This window comes from Meriones unguiculatus, chromosome 1, assembly GCF_030254825.1.
Source record: "Meriones unguiculatus strain TT.TT164.6M chromosome 1, Bangor_MerUng_6.1, whole genome shotgun sequence".
In the NCBI taxonomy this organism is placed as follows: Eukaryota; Metazoa; Chordata; class Mammalia; order Rodentia; family Muridae; genus Meriones; species Meriones unguiculatus.
In genome coordinates, this window is record NC_083349.1 from 142,178,007 (window position 1) to 142,196,475 (window position 18,469).

Sequence of the window (18,469 nt, forward strand, 5' to 3'; positions counted from 1 at the left end):
TTGTGTTTGGAGTTGTGTGTGTGTGTGTGTGTGTGTAGTGTAGTATATGAATATAGGTGTGTGCATTGTGCATTTACATGCACAAGTGTGCATGCATGTGAATGCCAGAGAAGAACATTAGAAACATTTTAGTTCTCCAATGATTCTAAAGTTCTTTTTTTTTTTTTTTTTTTGGCTGGACTGACTAGCCATTTAACTCTGGGAAGCTGCTTATTTCTCCGGTAATAGGCAGGCCCAGCCATGCTAGCCTAGGGCTCACTGGAGGACACCCAAGTCCTCTTGCTTGCACAGCAAGCACTAACCCACTTAGCCATCTCTCCACTCCCACTGAAGCAGCATTCCTCAGAAGACATAATGACTTCCAAAACTTTTCTTCAGGCTGGTCCTTCACCTATTAAGTGGGATTGGAATTCCCCAAGCCAATTTCCTTCAGCTATCTATAAAATCTCATTCAAGAGTTGTGATGGACAGATGAAGGCAGTGTTAGAACCTTTGGTATACAGAAGCTTCCGTGTCAGACATATTGTCATTGCTTTGAGAAAAACTTTCTTTAGAATTACAAATGAACACATTCTCAGATGGATGTTTTCTAAGCAATCCAACCACCTCTACTTCACATTCGATATGATGTCATTACAAACTAAGATCTTTCCATTAAAGTGTCAAGAGTCAGATTTATATAACAGATATAAAAATAAAAGCTAAACACTGAGGCAGAGAGCGCTAATGGAAGTTATGTACATGCATTAAGGAGAAAATGCACCTCTGAGTGTTGTTTGTGTAAAAGGCTATTTGTAAGTTTGAGCTTGAATTTCCTCAGACGTTATTTAAAAGTGTCTATGTTACTGATGTGCTAGAAACATTTCTCACATTTTAATTATGTTGTGAAACATGCTGATTCCAATCAACACGTTGAGGACAATTTTACAGTCTGTATGCCAGAGAGAACTCCCATTTTTCAGGGTCCAGGCCTTTATTCATATGATATTAACTGTGTTTGGTACCTACTATGTGCTAGAATGTAAATTAAACACAGGGGAGTTATAAACTATCTCAGTTCCACATACATTGAGGATGCCCCTTTATTCTGTGAGTGGCAAAGAGAAGCAATAAGCTAGTAAATGGAGAAAGGCAGAGAGAAGATCATTAAATATCCACATGGCAAGCCACACAGAACCTTGAAGGCTAAGCAATAATTTTGATCTTGTGACCATATTTTCATTTGGTCACATTTTCATCTGGTCATGAATAGGAAAAAACAGTATAAATAGAAGCAAGAAGATAAGCACAGGATCTGTGGCCTTACTAAAATCTTGAGTGTAGGGCTGGAGGTTAAGAGCACTGGCTGCTCTTCCAGAGGTCCTGAGTTCAGTCCCCAGTGACCACATGGTGGCTCATAACCATCTAGAATGACATATGGTGTCCTCTTCTGGCATGCAGGCACACATGTAGGCAGAACATTGTATACAGGAGGTGAAAGAGGAAAGACGAGAGCAACTCACCTTCTCTCAGGTTTGCCTACTAGACAAGAAATGGTACTAGTCGCTACAAAAAGGAACAGAAAAGAAAAATAAAAGTAGGCTTCAGGAAGAGAAGATTAAAGATCAGAAGTTCAACTTTGAACATGCTGAAGCTGCAGTGCCTGTGAGAAGCCTGTATGCATATATCTAAAACACCCTAAGAAATGTGTCCAGAGTTCAGAAACTATATAAAGGCGGAAGGTGATGCCCTCAGCATAGATGAGCTTCTGCAAAGATGCCTATGATGGAAGAGATTGATAATAACCACAGCCCTCCCTTGGAGTCTACAAAGAGTGTCCAGGACCTCCAGAGATTCTAAAACCTGAAAATGTCCAGGTCCTTTATAAAAAAAATGACAGTATATTGCGGTATGACCCATGCACATCCTCCCACATAGGTTAAGTTAACTTTGGATAACTTACAGCTCCTGATACAATGTAAAAGCTATCTAAGTCATGGCTGTACTGTCTAAGAAATCCAGACCCAAAGAAAAGCAAATCTGTAAATGTTCAGAACAGATCATTTTAAAAAAAAAAAAAACTTTCATCTGCAATCCGCTAAATCAGTGTGCAGCCAATGGTTCCCTAAGGCCAGATGTACTAGTAATAGTCAATACTTGAAAGAGTTTTCTCTGCCGGCCCTGTTTCCAGCCCTGTATACATGTAAACTCTTCTTCACAGGAGGGCAATGCAGAATCACTCTCTGTTTATCAGCTGGTGACACCAATGCACTGTAGACATAACCAATGTTCCCGAGGTCACGCATGGCTCGTCTGTATTGAGGTTGGTCTGTGAACCTAGAGCTCTGATCTAGCTCTCTCTGAGCTCTTAAACCTCCCAAGTACAGTCTTCGTGAGAGAGGATGATGTGAAGCACGCAGATGACAATAACAGACAGCAGAATCAAAAATCTGCTGAAGAATATTGAGAATGGGAATATCAAGGGAAGAAGCAGCTTTTTTTAATTTTTATTTTGTTATATTAATTACAGTTTATTCACTTTACATCCCAGCTGTAGCCTCCACATTCATTCCCTCCCAGTCCCACCCTCCCTCCTTCACCTCCTCCCTGCCCCTCTGTAAGTCCACTGATAGGGGAGGTCCTCCTTCCCTTCCATCTGACCTTAGCTTATTCAGTTTCATCAGGACTTGCTGCAATATCCTCCTCTGTGGCCTAGCAAAGCTGCTCCTCCCTTGGGGTGAGGGGAGGAGGTCAAAGAGCCCACCACTGAGTTCATGTCAGAGACAGTCCCTGTTCCCCTTACTAGGAAAACCCACTTAAAGCAGCTTTAAGAATGAGATGGTGTCAGACTGTCCTTTGGGCATGTCTTGCCTGATGATATGTGTAATTCCTTTTGAACTCTTGGTGAATGAGTGCCACTCCAGTTCAAATGGCTTATTCTGTGGTTCAACTGGTCCAAGAGACAGTGAGACTTGTAGGCGAATTTGTAGCCAAGACCCTGCTCCCAAACAGGCTAGCACTAACTGTATCACCCCTGCCAAAACAGAGGATGGAGAAACAGAAACAAATCATTTTTATCACTCATCTTAGAGAAATCCACAAGCCAATCAAAACTAAGCATACCCTTCAGTCCTTTAAATAGGTTCATTGAAGCTGTTAACTAGCTGTAAACCTGGATGCATCATGCATATTCCAGAATTAAATTACCAAGCATGCCTAAATCTAATCTCCCATCTCAAAAGAAAATTCTGAAGCCAAGCTTCACAATTCTTTCCCTTTTCTCATTTTCCACTGAAGAAACAAACTGAAACATCATGCTTAGAAAGGTTAGGAGTTGATGTATTATCTCATTGGCACCACTTCGAATTTTGACGGCAACATGTCTCCCTCTTGTGGATTTTCAAGATAATTCCACCCAGGAGAGTCAGCTCCAATTTCACACCCTCACTTCATCATTAGGTTGCATTTCAGAACTGTAAGTCTCAATAATCAATATCATATTCTGCTATATCCACTTACTAACTGAATTCCAGAATGTATATCCAGGAAACATGTGTGTTCCTCTTCCGGAAAGGAAGCAGCAACCTAGAAAACTGACTACAAAGCCAATATTTATTAAACTATTGTGAAGAGCACGGAGACCAGGCACTGGAACATGCAGCCTGGTTCCTGTAAAAATTTACAGCTTAAAAGAGAAGTCCAAACAGCCTGCTTAGCGCTGTGTGTCTGTTGCTCTGATGGGGGAAACTGCCCCAAACAAAGACAGCTACACAGGCAGACCTGAGCATCAGTGATAGCAAGCTCCAAATGCCTACCTCCAGAAGGCTGCTGTCCCTGTGATATATGATCCAGTCCCGTGACAATGAAAAGTACATTTTGTCCTCCTTGCACAAAAGTTCACTTAGTATAGGCATCCAGTTCTCTCACAGAGAAATACCTTGAGGCAGACACACCTCTGGCTCTTTGTGCTTTGACCTCAATATTTTGCAGCTTCTATGCCTAAATTACCTTTGTTTCTCTTGTTACAAGAAAAATTCATTTCTTCACAGGCTTGGCTAGTGTTCCATGTTCACAGTTCTGTTCTCCCCTGACTCCTTTCCCTTTCCCTTCAGTTCTGTTCAGGCCTCCTTTATCTTCCCCTCCATACCTCTTCGAGCCAATAACAGCTATTTAAACCAGAATAGCCAAGGAGACCAACACCAGAAGGCCTGCTAACGCTCCCATGCCCGCCCATTCCTTCAGATGATTCATGGCTGTAGCAATCCATGATGATAATCCTGTGGCTAGTCCTGCGTCCACTCTGGTAGAATTTACTGTGACAATGGCCACTCTCAGCTGCTCCATCGTAGTATCGAATTCTCCAGTCCAATTACCTAAAATATAGCTCAACAATTGTTTAGACAGATTTGCAGCACAGGAAAAATTCTCATGTTATATGCTAGTGACTCAAAGTCCAGCATATTTTCTTTTTTTTTATTTTTTTTTTAATTTTTTTTATCAGTTACATTTTATTAACTCTGTATCCCAGCCGTGTCCCGATCCCTCATTCCCTCCCAGTCCAGCATATTTTCATTGACAGCCAAGTTGAGCGATTTGCCATAAGGTATCAATTTGCTCCTGCACGGGGTCAATCCTCTGATTGAACACCATCAAGCTTCCTTTTAGTTGAGCATTAATTCCTTTTTGTACAACTAAGGCATGAGCTACATTGGCTAAATGATTACTCAGGGTCTGAGCAGTCTGCTCAGTATGACTCATGCCTAATGCCACGGTGGTAGCTCCAACAGCCAGCAATGAGATGGCAGTAACAATGGCTGCTGTAGTTCCAAGATCCCTTTTCTGTCTGAAGAGAGTCATAGCGTGAGGGGCATCAACGGGCACAGGCACCCAGCGAGGCATGCGAGTAACCAGGGCATACCTAAATTTACTAGCATTCCAGCATTGGGCAAAAAAGCAAGTATCATTACCACAATTACTTGGCTCTATCTGGCTAATAATGAATAAAAATGGGGGATATAAACAAACAGGTGTGGGCTTATAAGAAATATTATGAGAAGCCTTAACCCCCTCGTTGGAACATCTTGCATCAGTTCTAGAACTAGCAGTGGTGGTGTCTGAGGTCTGAGTAGGTTCAGGAGACCATTGCCCCCAGGGGCGAGACGTGCTCCATGCCAATTGACTAACTCCATGTTTTCCTCCACTTTTGAAAGTCATTTATGGTTCTTAAATTATTTTTCCCCTTTTTTTTTAAATTTTTCATCAATTACACTTTATTCATTCTGCATCCCCCCATAAGCCCCTCCCTCCTCCCCTCCCAAACTCACCCTCCCTCCTCCCTCTGTTGGTCTCCTTGGTTTGCCTGTGGTATATATGCAAGATTAGAGTCTCACAACAGCGTAATGCAGCTATGATCATTCAGGCCTTTACAGCCATTGAAGCAGGACATTCTCCCCAAGCATGGTTGGATACCATAAAAAGCTAAAATGTTATGCTCAGGATGCGAGGCTAAGCACTGCACTCAGGGTCAGCCGCTTTGGACCCAGAGAAGAGCATGTCTGATTGCATGCGGGTTGATGCCCCAGGTCCCGCCTCTGAGAAAAAGGTATCAGACGGGTCTGATGCTCTTTGGGTGGATGACACCTAAATGAACATCAGTACAAAGTCCCAATTTATTTCTAATATCAGAGATCAGACCTCTACTCTTGCCTGATGCGTCTAAAACAAAAAGGGGGAACTGTAGAGAGCTGCGGAATGCTATGCCTTAAAGATGGAGCTGGTTTCCGCCTTCCACCTTCCCGATGGTGAGTGCTCTCTGTCACGAACAATTCCACATTTGGCTAAGGCTGAGGATCTGGCTTGCTTCCATGTATGTGGACCTATCTGCATTGCCCACGTGGCACGCTGGGGTTGGCTACCCAGAGGCTATTTAAGCTGTGGGCTGGCTTTCCCCAGGGTCAGATGATTGTTCAAGGTTCCTGAATAAACTGCATTAAAAAAAAAAATGAATGAAGTGTAATTAATAAAATTTAAATAAAAAATTAAAAATAAATAAATAAACCAGAATAGAACCTACAAAAAAATTCTTACGAAGGGTAAAGGATGCCACATGTCACGGAGGCATATAGGAAGCAGACCACACGAGGTCCTTTACAAGTCACATATCAGATCCGTACAGCTACGAAGCCTCCCTAAACGCCAACCTCGGTAGCCTTTCGTACAATTCACGCTCCTTGACCTTGCTGCGGTGTTTGACTTTATCATTCGTGTATTTGCCTAGAAACGATAACATACATACATTTCACACTGTTTATGGGCTCTGCTGGCAGCTTTTTTTCTCCTATGCAAATACCTGTCCCTAAATGTCACTTTTCTTTATTCTGCCACCTCTGCCGCTCTCACCCTGCAGCTCTTCTAGCTGCTGACCGGACCAGTCTCAACGATCTCCTTGACTGTCTTTCCAGCAGCTCAAGCATCAAACATGACTCCCCTTTGATCTCTCTCCTAAAGAAAGCAGAAAGAAAGTGTGACCTGGTAGGCAATGAGGTTTTTGTGGTTCCAAGGGCTCCAGCACGGATATACAGCCGACAGAAGAATTTCACTATTTAGAGACTCTTTTCTCAGTTACTGTGCTCAGCTGCTGCCTACCTAAATTCAACACTGAGTGCCATGATACCCATCCCTTCCATCCTCGGCCCCATCAACATTTCCTTACTAGTCTGTCTCCCTCCTTTCTCGGCAGTCCACCACCTACTCTCCCAGTAGGCTTGCCAGCTGGTGTGCACTGCCATTCCTCTGATTCTTGTCCTCAACCCTCCTTCAGATACTTCTCCATCTGCCCTGTACTTACTCTTCTCATCAGCTCTTGAGAAATATGTCTTGTAATCTCTGCCTTCATCCTTTATGCTTCATATTCTTTGTTAGAGGATTTATTGTAAGACCCTCAGGTAGAAGAGGACTGCTGAAAAACAGTGTTTCCCACACATGACAGCACCTTGCACACGTGAACTCACAGAAGCTGTGACTGCATGAGACCATCACAAGAGCATACAAATCAAAACGCCGGATAGTGGAAAGATGGGCTGGCGAAGTCCTGCTCCTAGCAGAAAGGCTTTTGGCAGTTTCTGGCTGCTGCGAGAGGGAGAGTAAGTTTTCTCCAGGAATGTAACACCTAATAGATTGCTCACGCTCGGAGAATAGATGGCTCTAAACTCAAGCACATACTGGAAGCACTAACTGAACTCAGTGAGTTAAAAAATAAATAAATAAAAACATAAAATTTGGAAATCAATATGGTGGAGTGGGTCTGTGAAGAGTTAGAGGGAAAAGCAGAAGGTGAATATAATCAAAATACATTTATAGGGGGAGGGGCAAGATGGCGGCGCCAGAGGACTCTCATTCTGAGCAGCAGCACAGCAGGATCAGCACAGTGACCAGCAATCAGAACTCTTGGCCATAAAACACAGTCATTGTGTTTCCCAGGTGAGAGGATACCCCACGGTGGGGGATTCAATCAGCTTTTAACTCACCCGGCTAAACCACGGAAGAGATCCCGGTTCCGCCAGACGCTTGGCTGCCGGCCACCAGCCCCAGCCCCAGCACAGAGCCACAAGCCAGTGTTTCTGGTCACGGTCCCAGACTGAACCTTGGGCACCACACTATCAGAGACTGGAATTTTCAGTCGAGAGATAACCCCAGGGTACAGGAAACGATTGGGACCGGCTTAGGTCACCCAGACATCCCCTGGAAAAGACTCGGGCGGGTTCCATGGGCACCCCAGGAGCCAGCCCGAGCCAGAGCCGGGGGCCCAGGTTCTGGCACAGAGCCCTGCCTGCCTGCGCACCTGATTCGCCGCTGGAGATAGAAACGGCGGGTCTGATTTCAGAGCACTCAGCTCACCCCCAACCTGAAAAGGTCCCCGGAAAATTACCCAGCTTAGGGAGCCACTCAGGCTCCCAAAAGCCGAAAAGGCAGACACAGGCAGTTTCTGCGCACCAGACAGCTGGCAGAGACTGAGCCGCCATCACTCAGCTGTGCTCCAGGCACAGGCAGTTTCTGTGGCCAGCCAGCTGGCAGACACTGAGCAGTGTGCACCAGAGCAAAAAAAGACACTGGGAGTCCGTGTCTCCAGAGAATCCACGGGGAAGGAAGGAAACTGTACTGACCTAAATCACCCAATCCTTCCCTAGAAAAAGTCTAGCAGTCTAGTGGGGCCGAGGCGCCAGCACTCAGCTGGGCTCCAGACACAGGCACAAACAGTTGAGGCGCGCCTGATGTCCAACTGGATCACAGCAGCTGATTATTAAATTTGCAACAAGAAACCCAGAAACAGGGCAGCTGCCCTCAGGACTTCCCTGGGTGAGAGGAGAACCCTCTCGACTAACAAAGACCACAGTTACCACTCAGGTCTATATCCCTGAGGTGAGCAACTCCTGAAAAAACACCAGCCATCCAGGGACTATACCCAAAAAGCTGAGAAGACATCCTTCAGGAAAAACCAGCTTTCTGCAAAGGGGATTCTCTCCACCACAGGATCCCCAGGAACCACCAGAAAATAACCCCAAACACCTAAGATAACACAATGGGTAGAGGCCAGCGTAAAAGCTCAAGCAACAAACGACAGAGCAATATGGCATCTCCAGAACCCAGTTACCCAGGGGCAAGTAGCCCTGGACACCCCACCATAACTGAAATCCAAGAAGATGACCTAACAAGTATGCTCATGAAGATGATAACAGAGGAAACAAACAAGATTCGTAAAGACATAGAGGAAGATAAACTCAAACAGAATATTGCCATCCGTAAAGAAATAGAGGAAGCTGCAGCCAAACAGTTTATGGCCTTTAGAAAGAAAATGCTTAAAACACTGAATGAAATGATAGAAACAGAGTTGAAGGAACTAAAAGAAAAACAGGAAAGTACAATCAGACAGGTGAAGGAAGTAAACAAAACAACTCAAGACCTGAAGATAGAATTGGAAAAATTAAAGAAAACACAAATGGAAGAAATAATGGAAAGGAAGAATCTAGGGAAGAAAACAGGAACTACAGAGGTAAGCATAACCAACAGACTACAAGAGATGGAAGAAAGAATCTCAGGTGTAGAAGATACAATGGAAGAAATCGATGTATCTGTCAAAGAAAATGTTAAATCCGAAAAATTCCTGACACAGACCGTCCAAGAAATGCAAGACAATATGAAAAGACAAAACCTAAGAATAATAGGTATAAAGGAAAAAGAAGACTCCCTTCTCCAAGACCCAGAAAACATTTTCAACAAAATCATTGAAGAAAATTTCCCCAAGCTAAAGGAGAGGCCAATTAGAATGCATGAGGCCTACAGAACACCCAACAAATTTGACCAGAAAAGAAAATCCTCCTGCCACATAATAATCAAAACAGTAAGTATACAGAACAAAGAAAAAATACTAAAAGCTGCAAGGGAAAAAAGCCAAGTAACATATAATGGCAAACCCATTAGAATCACACCTGACTTTTCAACAGAGACTATGAAAGCCAGAAGGGCCTGGACGGATATCATGCAGACCCTAAGAGAACACAGATGTCAGCCCAGGCTACTATACCCAGCAAAACTCTCAGTCCTCATAGATGGAGAAAACAAGATATTCAATGACAAAAACAAATTTCAACAATACCTACAAACAAATCCAGCATTACAGAAGACACTGGAAGGGAAAATACAACCCAAGAAAGCTAGCTACATTCAAGAAAACACAGGAAATAAATAACCTCACTTCAGTAAAACAAAAAGCAACCAAGCACACAACCTGATGACCACAGCCAACATCAAAATCAAGAGATCTAACAGCCACTGGTCATTAATCTCTTTCAACATCAATGGACTCAACTCTCCAATAAAAAGACACAGATTAACAGAATGGATACGTAAACAAAACCCAGCAATCTGTTGCATACAAGAAACACACCTAAGACACAAAGATAGACATTACCTGAGGGTAAAGGGTTGGAAGACGACTTTCCAAGCAAATGGACCCAAGAAGCAAGCAGGAGTAGCCATTCTAATATCTGATAAAATAGTCTTTCAACCAAAATTAATCAAAAGAGATGGGGAAGGACACTTCATACTCATCAAGGGAAAATTCCACCAGGAAGACATCACAATCCTGAACATCTATGCCCCAAATACAAGGGCACCCACATTTGTGAAAGAAACATTGATAAAATTTAAAGCACATATAGATCCCCACACATTAATAGTGGGAGACTTCAACACCCCACTCTCAACAAAGGACAGGTCAACAAAACAGAAATTAAACAAAGAAACAATGTCTCTGACAGAGGTCATGAATCAAATGGACCTAACAGACATTTACAGAACTTTACACCCAAACACAAAAGAATTTACCTTCTTCTCAGCACCTCATGGAACCTTCTCCAAAATAGACCATATAGTGGGTCACAAAGCAAGCCTCAACAGATACAAGAAGATTGAAATAATTCCATGTATCTTGTCTGATCACCATGGAATAAAGCTGGACCTCAACAATAACAGAAATAACAAAAAGCCTACACACACATGGAAACTGAACAACTTGTTACTAAATGACAGCTGGGTCAGGGAAGAAATAAAGAAAGAAATTAAAGTCTTTCTAGAAATCAATGAAAATGAAGACACAACTTACCCGAACTTGTGGGACACAATGAAAGCAGTGCTAAGAGGAAAGTTCATAGCACTAAGTGCCTTCAAGAAAAAATTCGAGACAGCGCATTCAAGCACTCTAATGGCTCACTTAAAAACCCTAGAAAAAGAAGAAGCAGACACACCAAGAAGGAGTAGACGGCTGGAAATAATCAAACTCAGGGCTGAAATCAATCAATTGGAAACAAATAAAACAATTCAAAGAATCAATGAAACCAAGAGCTGGTTCTTTGAGAAAATCAACAAGATCGACAAACCCTTAGCCAGGCTAACTAAAAGGCAGAGAGACACCACCCAAATCAACAAAATCAGAAATGAAAAGGGAGATATAACTACAGACACTGAGGAAACCCAAACAGTCATTAGGACTTACTTCAAAAGTCTATATGCCACAAAATTTGAAAACCTAAATGAAATGGACAATTTTCTTGATCGATTTGACTTACCAAAGCTGAATCAGGACCAGATAAATCAACTAAATAGTCCTATATTCCCCAAAGAAATAGAAGCGGTCATCAAAAGTCTCCCATCCAAAAAAAGCCCCGGACCAGATGGCTTCAGCGCAGAATTCTACCAGACCTTCAAAGAAGAGCTAACACCAATTCTCTTCAAACTATTCCACAAAATAGAAACAGAAGGAATATTACAAAATTCATTCTATGAAGCCACAGTCACCTTGGTACCTAAACCTCACAAAGACTCAACAAAGAAAGAGAATTTCCGGCCAATCTCCCTTATGAACATTGATGCAAAAATACTTAATAAAATACTTGCAAACCAAATCCAAGAACACATCAAAGATATTATTCACTATGACCAAGTAGGCTTCATCCCAGGTATGCAGGGGTGGTTCAATATACGGAAATCTATCAATGTGATCCACCATATTAACAAACTGAAAGAAAAAAACCACATGATAATCTTTCTAGATGCTGAAAAAGCCTTTGACAAAATCCAACATCCATTCATGTTCAAAGTATTGGAGAGATCAGGGATAAAAGGCACATATCTAAACATAGTAAAGGCGATATACAGCAAGCCTATAGCCAACATCAAACTGAACGGAGAGAAACTTAAAGCAATCCCACTGAAATCAGGGACAAGACAAGGCTGCCCACTCTCTCCATATCTCTTCAACATAGTGCTGGAAGTCCTTGCTAGAGCAATAAGACAGTTGAAGGAGATCAAGGGGATTCAAATTGGAAAGGAAGAAGTCAAATTATCACTATTTGCAGATGATATGATAATATACATGAGTGACCCCAAAAACTCTACCAGGGAACTCCTACAGCTGATAAACACCTTCAGCAAAGTGGCCGGATACAAAATTAACTCAAAAAAAATCAGTAGCCCTCCTGTATACAAAAGACAAAAGGGCTGAGAAAGAAATTAGGGAAACAACACCCTTCACAATAGCCACAAATGACATAAGGTACCTCAGAGTAACCCTAACCAAGGAAGTCAAAGACTTGTATGAAAAAAATTTCAAATCTCTGAAGAAAGAATTAGAAGAAGATATGAGAAGATGGAAAGATCTCCCATGCTCATGGGTTGGCAAGATTAACATAGTAAAAATGGCCATCTTACCAAAAGCAATCTACAGATTCAATGCAATGCCCATCAAATTACCAACACAATTCTTTACAGACCTGGAAAGAAAAATTCTCAACTTCATATGGAATAACAAGAAACCCAGAATTGCTAAAACAATCCTCTACAATAAAAGATCTTCCGGAGGTATCTCCATCCCTTGTCTTAAGTTGTACTATAGAGCAACAGTTTTAAAAACTGCATGGTACTGGCATAGAAACAGAATGGTGGATCAATGGAACCGAACAGAGGACCCAGAAATAAACCCACACACTTATGGACACCTGATCTTTGACAAAGACGCCAAAACCATACAATGGAAAAAAAGATAGCATCTTCAACAAATGGTGCTGGTCTAACTGGATGTCTACATGCAGAAAAATGAAAATAGATCCATACTTGTCACCCTGCACAAAAATGAAGTCCAAGTGGATCAAAGACCTCAACATAAAACCAGACACATTAAATCGGCTTGAAAAAAAAGTGGGAAATACCCTAGAACTCATTGGTACAGGGGAAAACTTCCTGAACAGAACACCAACAGCACACGCTCTAAGAGCAACAATCAATAAATGGGACCTCATGAAACTGAAAAGCTTCTGTAAAGCAAAGGACACCGTCATCAAAACAAAGCGACCACCTACAGATTGGGAAAGAATCTTCACCAACCCTTTATCTGACAGAGGACTCATATCCAGTATATATAAAGAACTAAAGAAGCTGAAAAGCAGCAAACCAAGTAATCCACTTAAAAAATGGGGAACAGAGCTAAACAGAGAAATCTCTGTAGAGGAATACCGAATGGCAGAGAAGCACTTAAAGAAATGCTCAACCTCACTAGCCATTAGGGAAATGCAAATCAAAACAACCCTGAGATTTCACCTTACACCCATGAGAATGGCCAAGATCAAAAACTCAAGTGACAATACATGCTGGAGAGGTTGTGGAGAAAGGGGAACCCTCCTCCACTGCTGGTGGGAATGTAAACTTGTACAACCACTCTGGAAATCAATCTGGCGCTTTCTCAGACAACTAGGAATAGCGCTTCCTCAAGATCCAGCCATACCACTACTGGGCATATATCCAAAAGAGGCTCAAGTACACAAAAAGGACATTTGCTCAACCATGTTTGTAGCAGCTTTATTTGTAATAGCCAGAAGCTGGAAACAACCCAGATGCCCCTCAACTGAAGAATGGATGCAGAAATTGTGGTACATCTACACAATGGAATATTACTCAGCAATGAAAAATAAGGAAATCATGAAATTTGCAGGTAAATGGTGGGATCTGGAAAGGATCATCCTGAGTGAGTTGTCCCAGAAGCAAAAAGACACACATGGTATATACTCACTCATATAGACATACAACATAGGACAAACCCACTAAAACCTGTGCATCTAAAGAAACTAAGCAAGAGAGAGGACCCTAACTAAAATGTCTAATCCCCATCCGGAAAGGCAAAGAGGATGGACATCAGAAGAAGAAGAAAACAGGAAACAACCTAGGAACCTACCACAGAGGGCCTCTGAAAGCCTCTGCCCTTCAGACTATCAAAGCAGATGCTGAGCCTGATGGGCAACTGTTGGGCAAAGTGAATGGAATTTTAGGTAAGAACTGGGAAATAGTAAGAGCTGGAGAGGACAGGGTCTCCACAAGGAGAGCAACAGAACAAGAAAATTTGAACACAGGGAACTTCCCAGAGACTCATACTCCAACCAAGGACTATTCATGGAGATAACCCAGAACCCCTGCACAGATGTAGCCCAGGGCAGTTCAGAGTCCAATTGGGTTATATAGTAATGTGAAGAGGGACTGCCTCTGACATAATCTGATTGGCCTGCTCTTTGATCACCTCCCTCTGTTGGGGAGCAGCCTTACCAGGCCATAGTAGAGGACAATGCAGCCACTTTTGATGTGAACTGACAGACTAAGATCAGAAAGGAGAGGAGAACCTCCCCTATCAGTGGACTTGGGGAGTGGCATGCAAGCAGAGGGAGGAGGGAGGGTGGGATTGGGAGGGGAGGAGGGAGGGGCTTATGGGTGGATGCAGAATGAATAAAGTGTAATTGATGAAAAAAAAATACATTTATAGGTGTATAAAATTCTTGAAGAACAAATTCTAAGCTGTAATATTTAAAATGTGTTTACTTTTGTAACTGCTTTAGGTTAACAGGAAAATTGAGAGAATACAGATACCCCATATGTCCCCTTGTCACAGGTATTCAGAGCTGCCCACTATAACATTTATCAACATCTTCTAGAGAGGGGTGCGTTTAGCACAACTAATAAACCTATAACTGGCATAATATTATCACCCAAAGTCCATAGTTCTCATGAGAATTTATTTCTAATGTCCTGTAATCTAATAATGTCTTTGAACAAATTTATTATGAAATATTTACCATAGACCAACTGTTCCTCTTTTCCCATTCCATCCATATTTTAGCAGACTAAGTTTGAAAGTGAATAGATAAATATTATATCCTGTATATAAACATGGAGAAAATCAGGGAAGTGGTTGTGAAAGAATAAAACTTCAGCAATGTTGTGGCGTTCACTTAAATCCAACATAACTCAAGCACCAGGCCATGCAGGTGACAAAAATTTATGGTAATCAAGCCAATACTGATCGATCAGGGCCACAGCAGAGTGGACTTGGGGGCGTAATCATGACCCTGAAAGTACACTGTGCACCATATTTATAGGATGAAACCATAAAACGAGGGGAGCAGGGTGGGCTGTGGCATTATCTCATCATATTTTGACATGAGGGGTTGAGCAAGGGAGTTTCCATCAGTCAGGATAGGAGTAGGTTCCAAGATCTGAGAGCATGAGCTTCATTGGCCCTGCCAGCAAGATGGAGAAGTTCTCGAAATGGCTGACATTGTCTCCTTACAATTTTTTCCTGAGATGTCTGGACTCAGACAACTGTTTCCGTACAACGGAAGCTGTTAAACTATTGGGAAGTCCCCAGCTCCTCTAGTTGCCTGGGACCCTGAATTTAGTTTCTCTCTGTGGTTAAATGGAGTCTGAATATGAACTGCTGGTACTTAGAATAAGTTTCTTTTGCTTGTTCCCAAATTAACATTTATTAAGCCAAAAGCTAGATTTTCCAGGTATGAAGCAAAAGTTGTTTAGGGCCCTTTGGTTGCAATATGCATCCTTATCTAGATTTTTCCAGACGCATTATCAGTCCATAGATCTCTCAAGGCTCTGGGGAAACGGCCAAGTGCTAACTTCTGGGACTCATGCATAAGTCGGGTTACATCACAAGAAGAATTAGGAGGTAATGCTAATCAGGTGCCCTTAGAAGATGACCCCACATTGTTCTCTGCCAGAAGCCAGGAATATGCAGGAATCAATGAGGTATGCAAGTTGAGTTTCCTGGAGATAGTCCACCATTTTTTGCGTGGCTACATTGGATGTGCTCTGGAGAAACAAGGTCCCAGAAACTTTGCCCCAGGATTGCTTCTTGCTGCCTTTCCATGCTTGTATTCCATACTGTATTTCTCATGTATCTGCCATGGCAAAACTCCTCACTGCCTAGGCAGAAGAGTAAAAGCTGCACCTTCATATGTCACAAGCACATTTATGATCAAGGAAAACATTTCTTCTAGGTTAGATCTATGGACGAAATTACAAATCCCAGTGTGCACCTGATGAGTAGAAATCCTGGAGACCCAAGGGATTTCTAAGTGAAACAGGGGAGCAGAAAAGGATCCAGCCATCACTGAGACTCAGCCAAATGTTGTTAGCTTTGAAATGAAGGAAGAGGGTCATGAGATTAGTCCCACAAGAAGCTAGAGAGGCAACAAAGCTGGTTCACCCATTGAAGCTACTGACACCAGTGAGGCCCATGCTGGCCTTCTGATGCCCAGAACTGTAAGTTGTGTTGTTTTATGCTACCAACCCTGTGATAACTTGTGACAGCAGCAAAGATAACTAATAAAGCCACTTTTCATTATTTAGCACAACTTTTTTTAACGGTAATAGGCTTCTTGGCAATTTGAAATGATATTTTAGAATCAATTTAGGGAAACAATGACTAATAAATTTCTGACATTGTCTTATCTAATATTGACCAAAAGTATCTACATAGCTTTCACTAAACTAGAAAACATTATGGGCCTATACATTGACTCTCCTTTCTAATTCAAAGAGATATCTCCTTTGGCTGACATTACATTGCAAACTACTAAGCTAGAAATTCAGACTTTGTGACTTTTTAAAACTTCGTTCATTTAATAAAATACAAAAAGAAAAGCCATGTAAATGACTTCATGGGGTATATTTTAATTTTTTTAACAATTTTTAATGTGTAAGTTTTCCATGATAAATTATAAACACATGAACCAAAGTTATGTCACATAATCCTTCAATTGTCAGGTTTCTTGGTGCGAACCTTTAATCCCAGCACTTAGGAGGCAAAGGCAGGCAGATCCCTGTGAAGTCAAGGCCCTTCCGGTCCACAAAGTGAGTTCCAGGACAGCCAGCGCTGTTACAGATGATAATGATAATGATAATGATAATGATGATAATACTAATAAAATAACCCTGCAATCTACTTTAATTACCTAATAAGAACTACACTGTACATTCCAGTCAGCTCTGACTTCCATCTGAAAAATCAAATGACATGTTACACTGTTTGTCCGTCCTTGCATGGAGGTCCCTGTGTTCTGTTTGGTCTCTAGTTTATAGTATAAGAAGTAAAAGTCTAAGTAAGAAGCTAAGATATCTGCAGTCTCTATTCCAAAATATAGGACTTTATTGATTAACTAAAGTGCACCCCATTTTTCAATGCAGCACGTTGGAGTCTCAACCTCTCATAGTTCACGTGCTTTGGTCTCCAATCTTAGAGAACCACAAGCACCAAGAAACAACATGGTTATTAGCTTTCAGTGGATCAGCCTTTCTAAAATTGGGACTCCCAAGAGAATTTATACTGTTTCCTGACATCCCCAAAGTATAAAATTATTGTATATGGTAAGAGAATTTTTCTCTTTTTTTTATGGTCAATATTTTATTTGGAGGGCAATTTCAACTGATCTCATGAATATATAATAACTATTTATTCAAAAGACTTCCTATTACAATAAACTTATTCTAGGTAATTTTTGATCAGTTCTTTTATTTTTTTTCTTTATTTTTTGTTTTGTTTTTTTAATTAAATTTTTATCCCAGCTGTATCCCGCTCCCTCATTCCCTCCCAAGCCCACCTTTCCTCCCTCATCTCCTCCCTGCCCCTTTCCAAGTCCACTGATAAGGGAGGTCTTCCTCCTCTTCCATCTGACCCTAGCTTATCAGGTTTCTTCAGGACTGGCTGCAATGTCCTCCTCTGTGGCCTAAAAAGGCTGCTCCTCCCTCAAGGGGTTGGGGGTCAAAGAGCCAACCATTGAGTTCATGTCAGAAATAGTCCCTTACTAGGGTACATATTTGGATACTGAGCTTCCATGGGCTCCATCCGAGCAGGGGTTGTAGGTAATATCCACACATGGTCCTTGGTTGGAGATACAGTCTCTTAAAGACCCCTGTGTCCAGATATTTTGGTTCTGTTGCTCTCCTTGTGGAGCTCCTGTCCACTCCAGGTCTTACTATCTCCCCTTTCTTTCATAAGATTCCCTGCACTCTGCCCAAAATTTGGTTATGAGTCTCTGCATCTGCTGTGATGCACTGCTATGTAGAGTCTTTCAGAGGCCCTCGGGTGGTAGGCTCCTGTCTTATTGCTTGTTTCTATGGAGAGTCAGAGCTGACTGCGTACCCATGCCTGTCAGTCACTCTCCAGAAGCCAATTAAAGAAAGTACTCATATGTAACACTTTAACAACATAAATTAAGATGGCAAAAAAGTTAAATTCTCTCATGAAATTAGCCATAGTAAGTGAAGTCTCTATGAAATTTTATCTTATAAAAATAAGTTATATTTCTGTCCAAATGTCATGCAAAAGTTTCTAATTGAAACCACCAAAGTGACCTCACTTGATATTTCTAGGCTTCAAATTGAGAAAAAAAAAATCTTTGTACTAAGAAGTATGTAAATTAATCTGCTCCAAGGGTTCCATTCTTCAGAATCTTGTGCGAACTTGAAGCAAAGTCTCTTAAGTGTATGGATGGACAACTTTATTGAATTTTTTCCCTCGTGAAACTGACCCATTTACGACAAAACTCATTGCTGCAGTGCAATCAGAGCAGAGAGAAGAGGGTGCACAGCCATGATTTATTCT